At 44.1% G+C, this 18138-nt stretch overlaps 1 protein-coding gene across 6 annotated transcripts in view; it reads right to left on the reverse strand.

Annotated features, from left to right (window-relative positions):
- PAK6 (p21 (RAC1) activated kinase 6) overlaps positions 1–18138 on the reverse strand; it is a 112898-nt gene that overhangs the window by 56767 nt on the left and 37993 nt on the right. Inside the window, exon 1 of one of the 6 annotated variants that reach the window (XM_073566739.1) lies at positions 14083–14267. The exons of 3 other annotated variants lie outside the window; for them this stretch is intronic. The gene's annotated coding sequence lies outside the window, so the exon portion shown is untranslated. 2 more of the 6 variants (XM_073566738.1, XM_073566744.1) reach the window with 2 other exon arrangements.

An 18138-nucleotide genomic window follows, 5' to 3' on the forward strand; every position in this document is an offset into this window, starting at 1 on the left:
AAGTTCCTGTAGTAACAATGATTCATCTTCTGGCGGCAGCGGTTGGTCTCCGGTACCTTCTGCCGAGCCTAGTCCATATACAGTACTATACAGTGGCTCCAAAGGGTATGGGAACACAGTCCTGTATGAGCCCAACGTAGCTCTGCAAATATACTCTGGCGAAGTAAGGGCGCAAGTGTCTGGGCAAATAGTCGCTGGCAACGTCAGGGCATTAGTGTCAGTCCCGTACGTGGACCCTCTTATTTGGCATGTGTACTGTACTCACGGACATGGAGCATTCTCTGGTCGCTACTGGGTGTGCTGCACTTTCCTCTTTATGCTGCATGCTGCCTGTTCGTGCCAAGACTCAAGCGCCGACAACCACTGGCGCGCAGCTTTTCTCTGGTGGTCACCGGTACCCTGCACCTTTCTCTCTGTAGTCATTGGCACACTGCACCTTCTCTCTGTAGTCACCGGGCACACACTCGTCGTCCCCCTTACAACTGTATGAGAACGCAAGATGACGATTTGAACGTAAGGGATATAACACTTCTCTGCAAAATTCCAAAAACTCCGCAATGGAAAGAAAAAAAAACATTTTGCAACCGACAGGCGAGACAGACAAGAATGTTGAGTAACCGGTACAATCATAAATGTTAACCTCTTCTGGCACTTATAGTACTGATTAACCCGTTCATGACCGAGCCAATTTTTACAATTCTGACCACTGTCCCTTTATGAGGTAATAACTCTGAAACGCTTCCATGGATCCCAGTGATTCTGACATTGTTTTCTCTTGACATATTGTACTTCATGCTAGTGGTAAAATTTCATTCATATAACTTGCGTTTATTTGTGAAAAAACAACGGAAATTTGGCGAAAATTTTGAAAATTTTGCAATTTTCCAACTTTGAATTTTTATGCCCTTAAATCACAGAGATACGGCACACAAAAAACTTAATAAGTAACATTTCCCACATGTTTACTTTACATCAGCACAATTTTGGAACCAAAATTTTTTTTGGTTAGGAAGTTATAAGTTTTAAAAGTTGACCAGCGATTTCTCATTTTTGCAACACCATTTTATTTTTACGGACCACATCACATTTGAAGCCACTTTGAGGGGTCTATATGATAGAAAATACCCAAAAGTGACACCATTCTAAAAACTGCACCCCTTAAGGTGCTCAAAACCATATCAAGAAGTTTATTAACCCTTCAGGTGCTTCACAGGAATTTTTTGAATGTTTAAAAAAAAAAAAAAAAATGAACATTTAACTTTTTTCACAAAAAAATACTTCAGGTTCAATTTTTTTTATTTTACCAAGGGTAACAGAAGAAATTGGACTGCAAAAGTTATTGTGCAGTTTGTCCTGAGTACGCTGATACCTGATATGGGGGGGGAACCACTGTTTCGGCGCATGGCAGAGCTCAGAAGGGAAGGAGCGCTGTTTGATTTTTTCAATGCAAAATTGGCTGGAATTCAGATCGGATGCCATGTTACATTTTGGAGAGCCCCTGATGTACCTAAACAGTGGAAACCTCAAACAAGTGACCCCATTTTGGAAACTAGACCCCCAAGGATCTTATATAGATATGTGGTGAGAACTTTGAACCCACAAGGGCTTAACAGAAGTTTATAACGTACAGCCGTTCAATTAAAAAATCATATTTTTTCCCAAAAAAATGATCTTTTCACCCCAATTTTTATTTTCCCAAGGGTAATAGGACCCTAAACGTTATTGTGCAATTTGTCCTGAGTACGCTGATACCCCACATGTGGGGGTAAACCACTATTTGGGCGCATGGCAGAGCTCAGAAGGGAAGCAGCGCCATTTGACGTTTTTGGTTGGAATTGAGATCGGACACCATGACGCGTTTGGAAAGCCCCTGATGTACCAAAACAGTGAAAACCCCCCACAAATGACACCATTTTGGAAACTAGACCCCCCAAGGAACTTATCTAGATGTGTGGTGAGCACTTTGAACCCCCAAGTGCTTCACAGAAGTTTATAACGCCCGGACGTGAAAATAAAAAAATCGTATTTTTTCAATAAACATGATCTTTTAGTCCCTATTTTTTTATTTTCCCAAGGGTAACAGGAGAAATTGGACCACAAAAGTTGTTGTCCAATTTGTCCTGAGTACGCTGATACCCAACATGTGGGAGAAAACTACTGTATGGGCACACGTCAGGGCTCGGAAGGGAAGTAGTGACATTTTGGAATGCAGACTTTGATGGAATGCTCTGCGGGTGTCATGTGCGTTTGGAGAGCCCCTGATGTACCTAAACTATTGATACTCCCCACAAGTGACCCCATTTTGGAAACTAGACCCCCCACGGAACTTATCTAGATGTGTGCTGAGCACTTTGAACCCCCAAGTGCTTCACAGAAGTTTATAACGCCCGGGCGTGAAAATAAAAAAAATCATTTTTTTCCACAAAAATGATATTTTTGCCCCAATTTTTTATTTTCCTAAGGGCAACAGGAGAAATTGGACCCCAAAAGTTGTTTTGCAATTTGTCCTGAGTAGGCTGATACCCTACATGTGGGGGGTAAAACACTGGTTGGGCGCATGGCAGAGCTTGGAAGGGAAGGAGCACCATTTGACTTTTTCAACGCAGAATTGGCTGGAATTGAGATAAGACGCCATGTTGCATTTGGAGAGCACCTGATGTGCCCAAACAGTGGAAACCCCCCAATTATAACGCCAACCCTAACCCCAACACACCACTAACCCTAATCTCAGCCCTAACTTTAGGTTTAACCCTAATGGGAAAATGGAAATAAATACATTTTCTTGTAATTTTATTATTTTTCCCTAACTAAGGGGGTGATAACGGGGGGTTTGATTTACTATTTACGCCGGTTTTTATGTTTGGCGGCTGTCGCACGCTCAAAGACGCTTTTTATTGTAAAAATAGTTTTTGCATCACCACATATTGAGAGCTATTTTTCCATATTTTGACCCACCGAGTCATGTGAGGTATTATTTTTCGCTGGACGAGTTGATGTTTTTATTAGTATCATTTTCGGGCACGTGACATCTTTTGATCGCTTTTTATTCTGATTTTTGGGACGCAGAATGAACAAAAACCAGCGTTTCATGAATTTCTTTTGGGGGGTGCGTTTACACCGTTCCGCCTGTGGTAAAATTGATAAAGCGGTTTTATTCTTCGGGTCAGTACGGTTACAGCGATACCTCATTTAGGTCGTTTTTTATGTTTTGGTGCTTTTATGCAATGAAAACAATTTTATATAAAAAATAATTTTTGCATCGCTTTATTCTGCGAGCTATAACTATTTTATTTTTTTGCTGATGATGCTGTATGGCAGCTCGTTTTTTGCAGGACAAGATGACGTTTTCAGCGGTACCATGGATATTTATATGCGTCTTTTTGATCGCACTTTTTGTTCGGCGGTATGATAATAAATCATTATTTTTTGCTTCGTTTTTTATTTTAATTTTTTAAGGAGCTCGCTAAAGGGGTTAACTACTGGGACAGTTTTATAGGGCGGGTCGTTACGGATGCGGCGATACCAAATATGTGTACTTTTATTTTTTTTTTTTTTATTTCCAAAAAATGAATTTATTAGGGAATTTTTTTTATTTTTTTTTCTTTTAAATTTAGCGATTTTTTAAAATTATTTTTACACTTTTTTTTAACTTTATTACACTGTCCCAGGGGGGACATCACTGTCAGCGATCTGTCACAGGCACTGCACAAGGCTTCCTCCTTGCCTGCACTTTGCAGGCATGAGGAAGCCAGCTCCCTGCTGACCCCCGTCGCCATCTTGGATTCGGGGACTTGCAGGGATGGAGCCCCCCCGCAGCAGCGCTGCACATTGCGCTGCTGTGGGGGGCTCAGGGAAGCACGGAGGGAGCCCCCTCCCTGCCGATGCTTCCCTTTAACCCCCCGGTACACCGCGATCGTGTTTGATCGCGGTGGGCAAGGGGTTAACGTGTCGGGGGCAGTCCGTGACCGCCCCTGACACATTGTGCCGGGTGTCAGCTGTGATAATCAGCTGACACCCGGCCGCGATCAGCGGCGCTCACCACGTGGGTGCCGCTGATCGCTGTGACGTACTATCCCGTCCCTGGGGATTAAGTTCCAGGCCACATGGACGGGATAGTACGTCACATGACAGAAAGGGGTTAAACGCTAAGGGAAATCATTATGAACTGGTTATCTAGCGGGAATAGTCAATCAACTCACTGCAATCCAATATCCAAACCTCAGTTGATACTTCATAGCCAAGATTTAGTATATTTCCGACAACGACCCATCCAGAATCATGAAATCCTCACTGGTTCCGGTAACAATGCGGACACTGCACATCTGATCTGTATGGTGAGGACTTAGAAACACAATTATGTCCCTACTAGATGGAGGCCCGGTGCTATCGCATCGGGAGGGCGGTAATGTCACGATTGGGGCAGGCTTTGCAGCATTGAGAATCCCCCCATGTGCTCACCCACCTATCAACTCTCTCTTTCACCATTTGCTGACTTCATGGTTCTAAATTTTGAGTAATCTCAGTCCACTTGGGATTGCATGTCATGGTGGCAAACAGATCTGGTCGACCATACTTTGTTACTGTACATATAGCATCCTGGTAGCGCTGTTGCGTGTATCTTGGACTGCCTTCAAAATAGGATGGCAAAATTACTGTATTTTCAGTTCCAGTGGGTCAGGTTGTGAGCATGGTATTGCTGTTAAGACTGCAGATTTCTGTTTGCGGCGCTGTTGTTCCCTAATGGCGTCCTGTGATAATCTAATGACTTTTGCATCAGGGGACTCATGTGCTTGACTCCTACGCTTATATGCATTGTTTTTGTCCCAGAGATGCTGTTGCGCTTCAAGAGTCTCATTTGCCCGTTGTTGTCTTTGACGTTGTGCCTTTGCTGCTTTCCTTTCATTGTCATTGGCATACATTTTAGGAGGAGCCATGTTGGCGTTGATATTGGCTTTTTAAAGGGGTTTTCCCACGAACGAAAGTTCATTTTAAAAATTGTCTGTGTCTGACCATGCACAGAACATACCACTCAGTGAAATATTTTACCTCACAAAATGAATCCTCTGTGATCCCCTGCTGTAATGTCAGTATTGTCTTTTGCTTCCTCCCCTGCCCAGGAGATGTGGTACGCTCCGTACACGGTCAGACACAGACAATTTTTAAAATGAACTTTCGTTTATGGGAAAACCCCTTTAATGTGACCGGCTTCCTCTGCCTGTAGACACGTCGCGCATCTGTCGCCGGGATCAGATGAATGAATCAGTGTGCCTGTGTGGAATTCGCGCAGTTCCATTAAATCAGACCGCACCTCCTGTACAAAGATGGCGGCAGTCAGTGAATCATTCGGCTGATCCCGGCGGCGGCGTGTTCGCGACGGTGTTCCGCTGGTGGTACCGCGCAAGAGGCTGCGTACGGCATATACAGTGCGTGTGTGTGGTGCATACGACGTATACAAAGTGTGTGTGGTGTGTACGGCGTATACAGTGTGTGTGGGGTGTGTGTGTAAGGGGGTGAAGTACAGAAGGAACCGAGGGAGGGTTGTCTCCTCTGCTCCGTGCCCGGAACCATTGCGCAGGGCAGCAGGTTCCCCGGGGGACACTAGCAGCCTGTTCAGCAGCCAGGAACAGGAAGGGAGGAGAGCTGAGAGCGGGAAAACGGCGCGCGCTTTCCTCAGAGCAGCGCAGACATTAGACAGGGAAGGACGCTGACGCAGGCGGGTAGAGAACTCTGGTACAGCCGCCAGAGTGAGAGAGACCGCAGACAAAGACTGCAGACCGTGAGTACGTGAAGCCTGGGACTGCAGTGTCAGGAAAGTTGCGCACTCCCCCCTGTGATAAGACGCTGCCCCGCAGAGAGACTGTGTCCTGTGATAAGACGCTGCCCCACAGAGAGACTGTATTATTTGGCAAGACGCTTTCCTGCAAAGAGGCTGCATTCAGCAATGGAGCTGTGACCTGTTTAGAGAGACTGAGCCACGTACAAGGTTGCGGTGACTTATGTGTTAATGCAGAGCCCCTGATTCCGGTGAGAGAGCACCGCTGCAGAGTAAGAGAGAAGGACTTGGAGCAAAGGGGATATCGTCAGTCTCATACCCCTCTGGCTCCCGCATTAACCCCGCATACCCCGGCTGGACAACATTAAAGGCCCAGGATACAGAGCAGACTACAAGCGCCGCTGGTGATTCGATGCCAACATAGGAGAAGAGTGACCCCTTCAATCAAGACCCCTGCAGACTGATAAGTTTCCCCATAGGAAAATAACGCTTATTACTGTTGAATTCTGTGTATGCTTTTGTTGGCTGTTTGCTAAACCTGTTCACTTTATATTAATTTCTACACGGTTAACTTTACCAGTATTATTCCCTGTAAATAAACCTCCCCTTTAACCGTTGGTCCATCTGCTCTGTGGTAACATACCTATTCCTGCACGCTTCTTACATGTGTGTGTGTACGGCATATACAGTGCGTGTGTGGTGTTTCCATATTGAAACACCCATCACTTGGGTGTCGCAATATAGCGGTCGGTGAACTTCCGCCACTTGGAATTCTGGGATCCGGACACATCTGGACGGAACAGGATGTGAAGACATTGCAAGGTAAGTATATAATAGATTAACAAGATGACTGACAACAAATCCTGTCATTACCATGTAACCCAGCTAAAGCACATGCCCGGCCTCTGGGGCTAAAAGGCTGAGCATCGGAGGAGGCCCGAAGGCTCTTCTAAGTGAGAAGATGACTATTATAGATGGCATTTTATAGCTGGGAGGCATAGTTACAAACTTATAATGGGGCACCTGGATTTTCAAGTTACACCTTAAAAGCCCCCCATACACAGTAGGAAACTGTCAGCTGAATGAGGGCTTGGCTGATCATTTTTTCGGAAACTATCTAAGCCAGCTCTCTCATAGACAGAGGAGCTCTCTACCAAGCGCTCCTGTTTTCTCTACAAGAGGGCTGCTGTCAAATATCTCCGGGAGCGGCTCATATCTTGGGGAACAAAAGGATCTGCGGTCCAAAAGTGGTTGTCTCATTTATCCTGTGAACAGGGAATAAATGTATTGACTGCTGGGGATCCTACCATTGCTCCATTCACTTATGGAATAGCGGTCTCTGTCGGTCTCACACGCTACAGTTTCATTCAGATAGGGGTCATAAAAAAAATGTAAAAAACAAAGACTTATTTTAGTCTACGATCAAACTCGCCAATTCAAGTCTATAGGCTCTTGGACAAATATCGGACAGCAAAAGGATACCATGCTAGTTGCCTTCTAGTCCTGTCCGATAGGAAAAGCTTGGGAAACCTTGTATGTAAAAAAAAAAAATTAAACTGATGGTTAAAATGGACACTGACGGAAATTGGTTCATTATTCTGCCTACAAAAAAAAAAAAAATCACTGTTGTCTGAATGGTCCCTAAGAAAGAAATATTGGTAATAAGTACTGGGAGATGGGTGGTTTGATGGTGGAGCCCCCTGTACATTCACTCCTATGGCAAAAAAAAACTCACAATAATAAAGTAAACAAAAAAAAATGACTTTATCAAAGATTTTTCTGTATTTTGATCTCGCGAGTGACACTAAACCGATACACTATCTTCCTACAGTAACCAGGTGATTGTACTCATAGTAAATGTGGGAACACACAGCAGTAATAGACACTACTATGAATGCAATCTCTGTGTCGAGCAGATAATGCAAACTGAAATTCAAGGGAAAAGTTATAAACAGAGTTCATCATAAAAAATATACTGAACGAAAGCTTTCTTAGCGTCATTACAGCCACTAACAGTATAACATTGTCCTGTAGGAAACCATTCCAAGCCTATTTCTTCACCTTTCACAGTCAACTTTAAAGGGAATGTGTCAGCACAAGATGACATTTCAATCCAAGTTCAAGCGCTTGGTGCATCATGGTGGCTTTCCACTTAATTGTTTTCCCTCTATCTCCACCCTTCTCCAACTCTATAAAGACCGATCTGTCAACCATAAGAAGAGAGTGGTTGGAGAGAGATGGAAAAACAAGCCCATGGGAAGTTGCACCTAAATGTTTAGCCACATCAAGGGTGCACCCAGTGCCTGTGCTTGGTTTGAACAGTCATTTTGTGCTGACAGACTCCTCTTAAAACCAGTAGACTCCTTAGGATATCCTACAGGACAGATCAGGAAACCTAGGTATAGCACGGTTTCCCCACCTAATGGTGGAGAACACCTAAGAAGGACTAATTTGTCCAGTGATCACAAAATCTCATTCATGGCAGAGAGAGTCTGTCGGGTAAGAGTTACATAGTAACATAGCTAACACGGCCGAAAAAAGACATTTGTCCATCCAGTTCAGCCTATATTCCGTCAGAATAAATCCCCAGGTCTACGTCCTTCTAAAGAACCTAATCACTGTAAGATACAATATTGTTACGCTCCAGGAAGACATCCAGGCCTCTCTTGGACCCTTCAACTGAGTTCGCCATCACCACCTCTTCAGGCAAGGAATTCCAGATTCTCACTGCACTAACAGGTGTACCATAGTCCACGTGTTAATTTAACAACAGAGGTTTTAAAAGGTGCAGGGATCTTCAGAACCCATCTGCTGGTGCAAACGGGCAGGTATGTGCAAGGCATAATCATCAGAATTCACAAGACCACCATAACAAAGTCAATCTTTTAGGGTAGACTAGGCTTTCCAATTTCAATGGTGTCCAGACTACGAATGAGGAAATGCCACTCGACCACCTTAGGCTTGTACCCTGTACAAGCTGCTTGGCCTACAACAGCTGAGGTGACATGATCTATGGACACCACCCAAAAAGGACCTGTCCCTTGAAATAAATCTGTAAGTTCTTTACCTAGTGTAAATGCCTCTGTTCTACTGAACACGGCATTGCTTTTCTTCTTTTCCTACACCTCCCACATTCCCGAGATATGGCCCTCTCTTCCCTATATACTGTATTATAATAATTGTGTCCCACGAATGGGAACAACTTGTAATGTATATTTTTCTGTGTTGAGTTATTTCTCCAATCAGCAAATCCCGTTGTTGCTAGGTAGAATTAGACTGTGTGAAGATTGTCCCTATGTCCCTCCCGGAGTTGAGCTCTGTATTATGTTGCTTCTCCCTTCTTCAGTTTAGTCTACAGCAACCATTACTCAAGACTCATGTGTACTGCCCTGTACAGATTACTCCTCTTTACCTACTGTTCATTGTAAACTAATACAAGATTTTGAAAGAAAACAGCCACGTTTCTCCTGGTCTTTCTACAGTTGCATTGCCGGTGGAGTTAACCTATCTGCAGACACATGGTCGTGTGAGTTCGAGTTACACAATTATCAAAGAAGCTGATAATTAGAACGCTTGGGATTTGCAGCCATTAGGAAGAGGCAGAATAATAATCTTTATCTAGCGCCAACATATTCAGCAGCGCTTTACAGTTTGCACACATTGTCATCACTGTCTCCATTGGGGCTCACAATCTAAATTCCCTGTCAGTATGTCTTTGGAATGTGGGAGGAAACCGGAGAACCAGGAAGAAACCCACGCTATCACGGGGAAAACTTACAAAGTCCTTGCAAATGTTGCCCTTAGTGGGATTTGAACCCAGGACTCCAGCGCTGCAAGGCTGCAGTGCTAACCACTGAGCCACCGTGCTGCCCCACGGTGAAGTATTTTTTTAGCCAAGTGGGTGTGGTCCTCCTGCAAGCTGTCACAAAGAAAAGTTGAGGCCCACGGCCAGCTGGCTAAGATGATTAGTGCCCCAATTCATCATTGCCCTTGCATCTGTTTTTCTGGTCTATTTTTTTTTTTCACCCAGTGTATTATTGTTTATGCCTTTTGCATTTTATAAGTGTCCTCCTGGCGTTTATTGTTTTCTGCTTTGTGTGAGGAGGTTAGTAATTCTAGATGCATCATCAATTGTGACTTTTTAAAAAGTTGCAAAATTTGGCACAATTCCAATCCAGTCCCCAACTGCTGTATTTTTTAAGTGCACCATTTTGTGAAATGACAGCTTTGGGTCGCAAAAAGTCACACAAAAAAAAAAAAATCACTTTTCATGTGATGCCATTTCACAGTCCTCGATCTCTTTTAAAGATGAGATGACCTGTCAACATGAAAAAACAAAACCTTTTCTATGTTGACAGGTCATCTTTAAAAGCAGATAAAGACCGTAGATCAAGGACTGTGAAATGGCCTTACAAACTGACATGGGTGCGTCATGGTGGACACAGGGATAAGTGGCAGCAGTCCGGGGCACAACAAACCGTAACTGAGCTCAGCCTGCCTCAGTCCCCGCTCCTCGGAGGAAGGAGTTTTTGAGCTGAGCCTATGAGTGCTCACTAAGCTTCCTCTCTGCCCCAAGCTTGTCTGGCCTGCCTGCTGGGGGCTGGGGGGGCACACGGGATACAACAGCGGCTGAAGTGGCACACATGGAGGGGGAATGCCTGTGTGTGTAGGGAGGAGGCAGCGACGATTACTCTTTAGGGACTATTGTAACAATTATGGGAAGGAGACGGGTTGTAACCACTATGTGGGTGGGGGATGGTATTGGCTGCGGTGTCACTGGGAAAAGAAACTGAACTTAGTGAAAGTGTGGATACCGTGGGTAGGGGGCTGCTGGGACTAAGTAAACCAGACTTTCCAAATAATTAAATATTCAATGACAGTCGCTGCTTTTATATTTATATCGAGTGCAGAGATGCCAGAGGCCGACACAGAAATTCTGTTGCAAGTTAAACAGTTACGGTTCTCCATAAAACTATTTGAGCACCAACTGTCATTTCCTATCTCAGAAATGGGAAAGTCACCGAATATAGATTTTACCCATGAATTGAGAATGAAAGATCAGTCCAGGAGGAGAAAGAAGCAGATTTCTCTAACAAGGTATATTACAAAGATTCTTGTTTTTTTTGTGTTAATCTTGGATTACTTCCTCTAAGGGAACATTCATATTGGCATTTGTACATGTGTTGCTAAAGTCTTGGATGGAAAGGTTTTCCAACTATGGTCACAAGATGATCCATAAGCCAAGTCGCAAAATATTTTTCCCCATACCAGGTTACTTGTAGCTGTCAACACAACATTGCAGACAATGGTGGCTTAGCAACAAAGAATGACATGAGTACAATATCGAGAACTGCTGTGAGATATTTTGTAAATACACACCTACTACACTATATCTACTATATAATCGTCTAATTCTGTGTCTGTCTGTAACGGAAATCCCGCGGCCGTGACCAATCAGCACATTGGAACGACGCATGACTCTGTCAGGAGATCTGCGGCGTGGAGAGAGACTCTAGAATACCCGATGCATTAGAATCAGGCCACCATCTAGTAATATATCACACACACACTCACACTTATACATACACACACAATGTATTCTACTATATGCCATATTTGTATACACAACACGTGTTACATACCAAATAATCCCAGGTGTGTCACTTCTTCAGGATCAACCACATGATGAACTGTGGGCCCCTGAGAAAGTTGCTTGCACCATTGTTCTCCAGTCACATTGAGGTTTTTTTTATCTTTAAGGCCACATTCACACGCTCAGTATTTGGTCAGTATTTTACATCAGTTTTTTGTAAGCTAAAACCAGGAGTAGGAATTAGGCTATGTGCACACGCTGCGGATTCACCAGCGGATTTTTCCGTGCGGATCTGCAGGTAAAGTGACCTGCGGTTTATCTGCGGTTTGACACCTGAATAATGGAATAGGTGGCAAACCGCAGCGGAATCCGCAGAAAGAATTGACATGTCAATTCTTTCTGCGGATTTAAAACCGCAGCTTTTCCGCACTGAAAAATCTGCAGCGTGTGCACAGCAGAATGTAAGTCACATAGACTTATATTGTACTGTACACTGCAGAACTGCTGCGGATCCACAGAGGCCAAATCCGCAGCATGTGCACATAGCCTTACAGAGGAAAGACTAGTAGAAACACCACCATTTGTTCATTATTCACCTACTCCTGGTTTGGGCTTATAAATACTGAGCGTGTGAACGTGGCCTTAAGGCGCAAAGGTCTTAAAAGGGATTGTGCACTACTAGGATAGCCCCTTCTTGATCAAAACTAGAGTTGAGCGAAACAGCGCGGCCAGATTCATAAGTCACCGACTTATGGCAAAGCCGGGTTTCGCCGACCGAAACCCGACCACATCGTGAAGTCAGTCATGCAGTCGGCAAAACGAGAGCCAAAGTCGGATTTCCCAGAATGCTTGCACGTGACTTTTTTCAGCCACTGAGCAATGACGTACACTGTGGGGAGAGAGATTTTGCGCACTTTAAAAAAGTGGTCCGGCATGTAGGTGTGTTTACTGTCCTCCACTCACTGCCGACTTTTCTTCCCCATTGACTTGCATTGGGTTTCATGTTTCAGTCGGCCTTCGACTTTTCACGATAGTCGGCCGATTTCGTTCGACTCGACTTTTGAGAAAGTCGGGTTTCATGAAACCCGACTCGACCCGAAAAAAGGCAAAGTTGCTCATCTCTAATCAAAACGTTTGGCCCTGATAAAATAATAAAGACCATACTGTTCTCCCGTGCCGACACCGTTCCTGCTTTGTAGGCAGTCGCTCTCCCCGGGGTTCTCGTGCGGTTTTGGTGACATGTGATGCCTGGCACCCAATCAGCACTGGCGGCACTGTCTCCGCCTTTGGACAAATGGAACATGACGAGGAAGTCCGGATTGCAGCTGATCCCTGACTTCCTCTTCATGGTCAATTCGACAGAAGGTGAGGACAGTGATCGGGCGCTGGCGTCACAAAAACAGCATGAGAGCCCGGGGAGACACCGCGGGAACGACATGGTAGGTGAGCATAGGCTGTATTATTTTATCGGGGCCAAGCGTGGGGTATGAAAATTAGTTGTTCAAGTAGTGGACAACTTCTTTAACTCTTAAAACGCACCCTATTGACCCTGCATTGCATGTCCATCGCAGAGGTGAGCGAGTCCACTGTGGGACAACTACGAGATCACATGGAAACGTATCTGTTGTGGATCTTCTCTCCACAGTGATAACTTTCAAATGGATTTTGGAGGAAATCCTAATTGCAAAAACAAGTGAAATCAAGTCATTTGGATGAAATTCCAGAAAATCTCTACTATGTTGACACCAGAATTTGCAGAGCATTTTCCACCCAGAGAATGTGAGCACAACACTCATACATATGGCGCATTTGGTGCAGATTTCTAGACTGAAATTTGCATCTAAAATCCATATATATTTTCCGCACTTATTCACACAGTTTTATGGTAATTTTTTTTCTCCATCAATTTGACCTGTGGATTTTGGGTCTCCTTTCAAAAGAATGGGCAATATCTGTACCAAAATGCTGCATGCTGTAGCCCCCCCTCCCACCGTGGAAATGCACTAAAAACACATGTAATCCACACGTGACAGTAACAAAGTTTAGTTAAAGTGAAAATACAAGGGAGTATCAAAACCAAAGCAGCTTTATTTCTAACATCACACAACAAAAAGATAAAAACACATTAAAAAAAACCTGCACGTAACAATTTTTCTAATGGATGCAAAAAATCTGCACCATCAAATACTTAGTGTGAACGTAGCCTACGGGGGAATTTACACAACTTTTATTGCTTACCCACGCAGTCAGGACTATGCTGGAAAAAACTATATTATATATATATTAGTGATGAGCGAACGTGCTGGGATAAGGTGTTATCTGAGTGTCTTCGGCGTGCTTGAATACTATATTCGAGTCCCCGCGGCTGCATGTCTCGTCTTTGACTTGTGGACAACCGTGTTTAAAAGAAAAAAAAATTGAAAAACCCTGTGAAAGCGTAACCGTCGGGGTCGGATCTCCGCTGACAAGGCGCGTTTAAACCCTTCCAGAGTGCACAGATAAATCTGTTTTATGAGTAGCGAGAAAGCCAGGAAAATTAATTAAAAAAGGCCCCTCCATGGGGGTCACGTACCTGCACAGAACAGGAGCCACTGAATCTCCGGCATAAAATAATCCGCTCACTCGGGGAATGTGAAAAAGGAGAAGGAAGGAGCGAGCATGAGAGCGCGGGGAGGAGAGAGGAAACCTGACATGTTTGCACTTTTTCCTCTCTTACCTTACTGGGAGTCTGATTACAGGGTGGGGCGTATCTGACACAGGTAGAGGAGGTTTGCAGATGTCTCAGGTTGACATGCAATCTGCACGCTTCACGAGATGTCTACAGTCACCAGAAATAAGGTGGTGGTCAACAGGAAAGGGGCTGTGCAATGCCGAATAATCTCTACATGGATGAGAAATTGCTCTCATTATCCGATAATCAGGGAGTGAAAATCTGGATTTTGTTTTAGCTGCAAAAAATATCCAGAGACAGCTATGAGTTTGCACCACGAGTGAAGCACAGGGGGACTAAAGCTGTCTGGATCCCGCAGTCCAGCCAGCTTCAAAGAGACACTTGCAGGCTCTAAAGGATAGAGCCTGCAAGTGCGCGCTGCGTGTCTAGGAAACTAAGGGCATATTCATACATAGCTGGGTTGATGGGATTTTTTTCTGCATGGAAAATGCAGGATGAAAATCTGTCAGCAGGTTTCTGCTATGTAATCTGATAGCAACATGGTGTAGGGGCAGAGACCCTGATTCCAGTGATGTGTCACTTACAGAGCTGCTGGGTGCAGTTTTTATACAATGTTTTTTCTCCTGTAGATATAGCAGTGGTCAGAATGCAGAGCTGTGTATAACCCCACCCACACCACTGATTGTCAGCAAGTGGTGGTGCTGTTACACAGATTACCTGGACTGTATTGCACGTGACATCTAGTCCTGCAGTGATAATCTTCTAATAAAACACTCATGGTATTGAATCTACAGCAAGCAGCAGAGCAAGGTGACACATCCCTGGAATCAGGGTCTCTGCCCCACCATCATGCTGCTCTCATATAACAGAGAAAAATCCTAATTCCGTTTAATCACCAGGAAACTGCAGAGGAAATTGCATTCATTTTATGGGGTTTTCTTTGGTTAATCCATTTGGTGAGGAAGGGAGGTTGTAGAGAGGAAGACAAAAAAACGCGCGTCGGGGTTGCAGGCACGAGATTTAACAGGGATATGGGTAAGCTATGGGACTCCATTTTTATTATAACTGTCTAGGATGCTTCGTATTCTGCCCCTCCTTACCTTACGTGGCTAGACTCTAACCTTTGCTTACCTGTGTCTTCACCTGGAATATTGTAATCTTATGTATGTACTTTGTGGTTAATATTTTTTTCAATAAAGTGTCATTAATAATTAGCTGATGGATTAAGGACTTCATACTTTTGTAGATTTATATGTATATTAAACCTGTGCTGGCTACCCTGACCTCAGATTGTCTGACCACGTCTTTGCCTTCGTCCTCCTGTATCGCCTACCCATGTCTCTGACCCTCCGTTGGGGACTGCCCTGGGTTGGTGGCTCCTGGCAGCCTAGCCTATCCTCACCATCAAAGGTTTTAGCAAATACCTGGTAGTCACTTAGTTACGCCCCTCCAGGGTAAGCCCGGCCCATGGAGCAGTAGGTCCAGACCCACCAGCGTTACACATTCAATCAGTGGCTACTTCAATCTCACTTTCTTCTGATAAAACTCAGGCCCAGAAGAAGTGAGAACTGCTGCTGCTCTCCGAAAAGGAGAAGCTGACCAGATTGATGTATAGGTTTGTGGGAAAAGATTTAATATAACTTGTATTATATTCATTGAAATCCCTGGTGTTGGTATGCATACAAGTCCAGTGAGCGGTCCTACTAGTGATTGACAGCTATCTGTGCTTAGTCATACAGGGAACACTACCTGGCACTGAGTAGGACTGGCCTCATATATACAAACACAATGGATTTCAATGAATAAAATGCAAGATATTCTTAAAGAAGCCGTCCTCCTCCTCCTCCTCCCATTCAACTTTTTATCCTTTTAATATATTACAGTCATCGTCATCATATTATAGAGCACTGTGTACTTCCAATTGCTCATTTTGCCTTTCTGCCCAGCTAATGCATCTGTTTTCCATTAGGTCTATGACAACGCATGATTTATAACTAACTTTCTGAATCCTTCTAAGCTCTATGTAGAAACACAGGAGGTCAATTTTCTCTGCATGACTCACTGCAAAAGTCCATGATAGGGGGGAGGAGGGAGCAGCTGAGTCAGGAGGGGAATGATAAATGCAGGGACAAGAGACTTCCTGTTTCTACGCTGAGAAAAGAGAAATATTATCTGGGTAGAAAGGCAAAATGAGCAATTGTAAGTACACAGTGCTATATACTAAGATGATTGTAGTATATTAAGAGGATAAAAACTGTGGGAGGAGGGCTTCTTTAAACTTTTACTCTAAAAATGTCTATCAATGTGACCAGCTCCTCCTGCCCTGTATCATTCGGATACCATTCTCAACATGACAGGTTCCCCTAAAGGTTAGTGTTTTTTTGGCAATTTTATATTTAAGGTTTCCCCAATAACCAACATGTCACCTATCCACTGGGTAGAGGATAAAGGTTTAAACGCTGGGGTCCGACCACTAGAATCTCTAATGATCACTAGACTGGGTCACAAAGTCCGTTGTGTGCATGGAGTTGTAGTGAGCACGTGCAAGATCTTCTCCATTTACAGTCTAAGGGTGTGCATAGAGCTGTAGTGAGCATGTGCAACATCTGCTCTATTTACAGTCTATGATGGTTGCATATGCTATCTACCTTTCTATTCATCCAGGGGATTTGGAGCCCCTTCCCCCTGTGATTCGCGTCTAGGCAGAGCTGGCCAGGACTTGCACGAGGAGTTTTTAAGTTTTTTTTGCCACTGTTGTTGCAGCTGCAGTGCACATTGAGCTATACTGCAGCTGTTTTGTCTAAAGCCTTAGTAGGGTGCTATAGAGGGGCATGCACCATTGCTCTACTTCCTTAGTGCCGATACTCACCGTTTTTTTTTGCCAGAATGTGAAAGCATTTACAGTGTAAATAATGTACTGACTTTAGGTCGGTGGCGCATTAAGTGGACCATGGGCCCGGGGCTGTTCATAAAACCTGGGCCCCAGTACCCCCCTTCCCAGGAAAACATTTTCTGTCAAAATTTTGTGGCTCTTCTCACAAAAACACTGCATATGCTGATTTTTAGGTATACAAATTGTAACATTTATTAGACCATAAAAACAAAGAAAAACTACTTTTTTCTCACAAGAAATTGTATTGTATGGTCAAACAATATAAATAATATTAAATATTCCAGGTAAAACATATAATGTGGTATATACTGGCCTGTATTTCTTCATACAAGGTAAACATAAGGCTACATTCACCGTACCACATGTAAGTGCAAATAAGAACATGTAAACATAATATTAAACAATAATTCAACATAATTATTTATCTATACAGATGTATTTCTGTGTGGGTGGTAGCCTAACAGGAAAAGTGCAATGAGCACAGGCAACAATTTCTTAATGGACTAGAAACTCGGATTTTTTTTGACACTGAAGATCATAAACTGCTCATAGACTTTTTCGGCGAGATTTTTTGGTGCTAAAGTCATTGATGATTTCTGAGAGGTCTAGACTCTTCAAAAGCTCTTGTTCAATGCTCATTAAAGAGAGATGATTGAGTCTGTCTTGTCCCATTTGACTCCTCAACTCATTTTTAATTAAGTTTTGAAAAGGATCTCTCACCTGTGCAGTTTGAAACCATCATGCATAAATACAGCTAGCTGAGCGCTGCGGTCCCCGTGCGGGAATTGACAGCCGTACGGACCGCAGCACTTGGTTTGCTGCGGGTCCGTACGGAAAACCCGCCACCATTCCGCCACGTGTGGACATGGCCTAAAAAGACATTGCACATAAGCTGTAGGCCTACGGCCAATTCGCACAAAATCGCCCAACGTGAACCTGGCCATAGGGGACGTGATTTGAGGACCTGAATGGGTTACGTTACATAGTGCACTGCTCACTGGTCTGAGGCTGTTCCTAAAGTATGGGCACCCGGCACCCCTCTTGACCAAGGCCCCCCCCCCTGCCCCCCACATCCACATAAAGTAGGTGAGAGAAAGATGTGGTAGGCAACTAAGGGCTAAAACACGTGTGCCGGCGATCAAGGACGGAGGCCCAGATGTTATGCGGTGTACTCTTAGAGGGTAATCATCAATAGGCAGGAAATGTAC

The sequence above is a fragment of the Dendrobates tinctorius genome, unplaced genomic scaffold (genome assembly GCF_039654945.1).
Source record: "Dendrobates tinctorius isolate UK_male_01 unplaced genomic scaffold, ASM3965494v1 ptg000019l, whole genome shotgun sequence".
Lineage (NCBI taxonomy): Eukaryota > Metazoa > Chordata > Amphibia > Anura > Dendrobatidae > Dendrobates > Dendrobates tinctorius.